Genomic DNA, 6,289 nt, shown 5'->3' on the forward strand with positions numbered 1-6,289 from the left:
CATTTATCATGAAATAAGGAAATAAATAATAACTTTATTATTGCCTCTAGGGCATATTTCCTTCAGTCTCCCACTTGCACTAGAGTCAATAATCTAGTTCACATCGCCATGTATTTAACACCAATATTCATATCTATATATGATTAACACCCATAGTTCACATCGTCATGTGACCAACACCCAAAGGGTTTACTAGAGTCAACAATCTAGTTCACATTGCTTATGTGATTAACACCCAAAGAGTACTAAGGTGTGATCATGTTTTGCTCGTGAGAGAAGCTTAGTCAACGGGTCTGTCATATTCAGAGCCATATGTATTTTGCAAATATTATATGTCTACAATGCTCTGCACGGAGCTACTCTAGCTAATTGCTCCCACTTTCAATATGTATCCAGATTGAGACTTATAGTCATCTGGATCGGTCTAAAAGCTTGCACCAATGTAACTCTTTACGACGGGCTCTTTTATCACCTCCATAATCAAGAAATATTTCCTTAGTTCTCACTAAGGATATTTTTGACCAATGTCCAGTGATCTACTCATAGATGACTATTGTACTCCCTTGTCAAATTCAGAGCAAGGTATACAATAGGTCTGGTACATAGCATACTTTATAGAACCTATGACTGAGGCATAGGGAATGACTTTTCATTCTCTTTCTATTTTCTGCCATGGTCGAGTCTTGAGTCTTACTCAACTTCATACCTTTGCATCACAGGCAAGAACTCCTTCTTTGACTGTTCCATTTTGAATTATTTCAAAAATTTATCAAGGTGTGTACTCATTGAAAAATCTTATCAAGCGTCTTGATCTATCTATATAGATCTTGATGCTCAATGTGTAAGCAGCTTCACCGAGGTCTTGCTTTGAAAAATTCTTATTCAAGTATCCTTTCATGCTATCCAGAATTTCGATATCATTTCCAATCAACAATATGTCATCCACATATAATATTAGAAATGCTACAGAGCTCCCACTCACTTTCTTGTAAATACATGCTTCTTCAAAAGTCTGTATAAAACCATATGCTTTGATCAACTCATCAAAGCGTATATTCCAACTCCGAGATGCTTGCACCAGTCCATAGATGGATCGCTGGAGCTTGCACACTTTGTTAGCATCTTTAGGATTGACAAAAAATTTCTGGTTGCATCATATACAACTCTTCTTTAATAAATCCATTAAGGAATGCAGTTTTGACATCCATTTGCCAGATTTCATAAAATGTGGCAATTGCTAACATGATTCAAGCAGACTTAAGCTTCGATACGAGTGAGAAAATCTCATCGTATTCAACACCTTGAACTTGTTGAAAACCTTTCGCAACAAGTCGAGCTTAGTAGATAGTAACACTACTATCAGTGTCTGTCTTCCTCTTGAAGATCCATTTATTTAACATGGCTTGCTGATCATCGAGCTAGTCAATCAAAGTCCATACTTTGTTCTCATACATGGATCATATCTCAGATTTTATGGCCTCAAGCCATTTCGTGGAATCTGGGCTCATCATTGCTTCCTCATAGTTCGTAGGTTCATCATGGTCTAGTAACATGACTTCTAGAACATGATTACCGTACCACTCTGGTGCGGATCTTACTCTGGAAGACCTACGAGGTTTGGTAGCAACTTGATCTGAAGTTTTCATGATCATCATCATTAACTTTCTCACTAATTGCTGTAGGAATCACTGGAATTGATTTCTGTGATGCACTACTTTCCAATAAGGGAGAAGGTACAATTACCTCATCAAGTTCTACTTTCCTCCCACTCACTTCTTTCGAGAGAAACTTCTTCTCTAGAAAGGATCCATCTTAGCAATGAATAACTTGCCTTCGGACCTGTGATAGAAGGTGTACCCAATAGTTACCTTTGGGTATTCTATGAAGACGCACTTCTCCGATTTGGGTTCGAGCTTATCAGGTTGAAAACCTTTTTCATATAAGCATCGCAACTCCAAACTTTAAGAAACGATAGCTTAGGTTTACTGCTAAACCATAGTTCATATGGTGTCGTCTCAACGGATTTAGATGGTGCCCTTTTAACGTGAATGCAGTTGTCTCTAATGCATAACCCCAAAACGATAGTGGTAAACCGATAAGAGACATCATAGATCGCACCATATCTAGTAAAGTATGATTACGACATTCAGACACACCATTACATTGTGGTGTTCCAGATGGCGTGAGTTGCGAAACTATTTCACATTGTTTCGAATGAAGACCAAACTCATAACTCAAATATTTGTCTCCACGATCAGATCGTAGAAACTTTATTTTTCTTGTTACCATGATTTTTCCACTTCACTCTGAAATTCTTTGAACTTTTCAACTATTTTAGACTTATGTTTCATCAAGTAGATATACCCATATCTGCTCAAATCATCTTGTGAAGGTCAGAAAAATAACGATACTTGCCACGAGCATCAACACTTATTGGATTGCATACATCGGTATGTATTATTTCCAATAAGTCAGTAGCTTGTTCCATTGTTCCGGAGAACGGAGTTTTAGTCATCTTGCCCAAAAAGCACGGTTCGCAAGTATCAAATGATTCATAACCAAGTGATTCCGAAAATCCATCTTTATGGAGTTTCTTCATGCGCTTTATACCGATATGACCCAAACGGCAGTGCCACAAATAAGTTGCACTATCATTATTAACTTTTCATCTTTTGGCATCAATATTATGAATATGTGTATCACTACGATCGAGATCCAATAAACTATTTTCATTGGGTGTATGACCATTGAAGGTTTTATTCATGTAAACAGAACAACAATTATTCTCTGACTTTAAATGAATAACTGTATTACAATAAACATGATCAAATCATATCCATGCTCAACGCAAAAGCTAAATAACATTTATTTAAGTTTAACACTAATCCCAAAAGTATAGGGAGTGTGTGATGATGATCATATCAATATTGGAACTACTTCCAACACTCATCGTCACTTCCCCTTCAACTAGTCTCTGTTTATTCTGTAACTCTTGTTTCGAGTTACTAAATTTTTAGTAACCGAACAAGTATCAAATACGCAGGGGCTACTATAAACACTAGTAAGGTACACATCAATAACATGTACATCAAAATATACCCTTGTTCACTTTGCCATCCTTTTTATCCACCAAATATTTGGAGTAGTTCCACTTCCAGTGACCATTTCCTTTGCAGTAGAAGCACTCAATTTCAGGCTTAGGTCCAGCTTTGGGCTTCTTCACGGGAGTGACAACTTGTTTGCCATTCTACTTGAAGTTTCCCTTTCTTTCCCTTTGCCCTTTTCTTGAAACTAGTGGTCTTGTCAATCATCAACACTTGATGCTCTTTCTTGATTTCTACCTTCGTCGATTTTAACATCACGAAGAGCTCGGGAATCGTTTTTGTCATCCCTTGCATACTATAGTTCATCACGAAGTTCTAGTAACTTAGTGATGGTGACTAGAGAATTCTGTCAATCACTATCTTATCTGGAAGATTAACTCCCACTTGATTCAAGCGATTGAAGTACCCAGACAATCTGAGCACATGCTCACTAGTTGAGCGATTCTCATCCATCTTTTAGCTATAGAACTTGTTGGAGACTTCATATCTCTCAACTCGGGTATTTGCTTGAAATATTAACTTCAATATCTGGAAAATCTTATATGGTCCGTGACGTTCAAAACGTCTTTGAAGTCCTGATTCTAAGCCGTTAAGCATGGTGCACTAAACTATCAAGTAGTCATCATATTGAGCTAGCCAAACGTTCATAACGTCTGCATCTGCTCCTGCAATAGGTTTGTCACCTAGCGGTGCATCAAGGACATAATTCTTCTGCGCAGCAATGAGGATAAACCTTAGATCACGGATCCAATCTGCATCATTGCTACTAACATCTTTCAACACAGTTTTTCTCTAGGAACATATCAAAATAAACATATGAAAGCAACAACGCGAGCTATTGATCTACAACATAATTTGTAAAATACTACCAGGACTAAGTTCATGATAAATTTAAGTTCAATTAATCATATTACTTAAGAACTCCCACTTAGATAGACATCTCTCGTGTCATCTAAGTGATCACGTGATCCAAATCAACTAAACCATAACCGATCATCACGTGAGATGGAGTAGTTTTCAATGGTGAACATCACTATGTTGATCATATCTACTATATGATTCACGCTCGACCTTTCGGTCTCCGTGTTCCGAGGCCATATCTGCATATGCTAGGCTCGTCAAGTTTAACCTGAGTATTCTGCGTGTGCAAAACTGGCTTGCACCCATTGTAGATGGACGTAGAGCTTATCACACCCGATCATCACGTGGTGTCTGGGCACGACGAACTTTGGCAACGGTGCATACTCAGGGAGAACACTTCTTGATAATTTCTAGTGAGAGATCATCTTAAAATGCTACCGTCAATCAAAGCAAGATAAGATGCATAAAGGATAAACATCACATGCAATCAATATAAGTGATATGATATGGCCATCATCATCTTGTGCTTGTGATCTCCATCTCCAAAGCACCGTCGTGATCACCATCGTCATCGGCGCGACACCTTGATCTCCATCGTAGCATCGTTGTCGTTTACGCCGTCTATTGCTTCTACGACTATCGCTACCGCTTAGTGATAAAGTAAAGCATTACAGGGCGATTGCATTGCATACAATAAAGCGACAACCATATGGCTCCTGCCAGTTGCCGATAACTCGGTTACAAAACATGATCATCTCATACAATAAAATATAGTATCACGTCTTGACCATATCACATCACAACATGCCCTGCAAAAACAAGTTAGACGTCCTCTACTTTGTTGTTGCAAGTTTTACGTGGCTGCTACGGGCTTAGCAAGAACCGTTCTTACCTACGCATCAAAACCACAACGATAGTTTGTCAAGTTGGTGCTGTTTTAACCTTCGCAAGGACCGGGCGTAGCCACACTCGATTCAGCTAAAGTGAGAGAGACAGACACCCGCCAGCCACCTTTAAGCACGAGTGCTCGTAACGGTGAAACCAGTCTCGCGTAAGCGTACGCGTAATGTTGGTCCGGGCCGCTTCATCTCAGAATACCGCCGAACCAAAGTATGACATGCTGGTAAGCAGTATGACTTGTATCGCCCACAACTCACTTGTGTTCTACTCGTGCATATAACATCAACGCATAAAACCTAGGCTCGGATGCCACTGTTGGGGAACATAGTAATTTCAAAAAAATTCCTATGCACACGCAAGATCATGGTGATGCATAGCAACGAGAGGGGAGAGTGTGTCCACGTACCCTCGTAGACCGAAAGCGGAAGCGTTAGAACAACGCGGTTGATGTAGTCGTACGTCTTCACGGCCCGACCGATCAAGCACCGAAACTACGGCACCTCCGAGTTCTAGCACACGTTCAGCTCGATGACGTCCCTCGAACTCCGATCCAGCCGAGTGTCGAGGGAGAGTTCCGTCAGCACGACGGCGTGGTGACGATCTTGATGTACTACCGATGCAGGGCTTCGCCTAAGCACCGCTACGATATTATCAAGGTGGATTATGATGGAGGGGGGCACCGCACACGGCTAAGAGATCCAAAGGATCAATTGTTGTTCTTCCTAGAGGTGCCCCCCTGCCCCCGTATATAAAGGAGCAAGGGGGGAGGGGCGGCCGGCCTAGTAGGGGTGCGCCAAGGGGAGTCCTACTCCCACCGGGAGTAGGACTCCCTCCTTCCTTGTTGGAGTAGGAGAAGGGGGAAAGAGGGGGAGAGGAGGAAGGAAAAGGGGGCCGCACCCCTTGTCCAATTCGGACTAGAGGGGGGCTGCGCGCCTCCTTCCTTTCGGCCTCTCTCATCTATTCCCGTATGGCCCAATAAGGCCCATATACTCCCCGGCGAATTCTCGTAACTCTCCGGTACTCCGAAAAATACCCGAATCACTCGGAACCTTTCCGAACTCCGAATATAGTCGTCCAATATATCGATATTTACGTCTCGACCATTTCGAGACTCCTCGTCAAGTCCCCTATCTCATCCGGGACTCCAAACTCCTTCGGTACATCAAAACTCATAAACTCATAATATAACTGTCATTAAAACCTTAAGCGTGCGGACCCTACGGGTTCGAGAACTATGTAGACATGACCTAGAACTATTCTTGATCAATAACCAATAGCGGAACCTGGATGCTCATATTGGCTCCTACATATTCTACGAAGATCCTTATCGGTCAAACCGCATAACAACATATGTTGTTCCCTTTGTCATCGGTATGTTTCTTGCCCGAGATTCGATCGTCGGTATCCAATACCTAGTTCAATCT

This window comes from Triticum dicoccoides, chromosome 3B (genome assembly GCF_002162155.2).
Source record: "Triticum dicoccoides isolate Atlit2015 ecotype Zavitan chromosome 3B, WEW_v2.0, whole genome shotgun sequence".
In the NCBI taxonomy this organism is placed as follows: Eukaryota; Viridiplantae; Streptophyta; class Magnoliopsida; order Poales; family Poaceae; genus Triticum; species Triticum dicoccoides.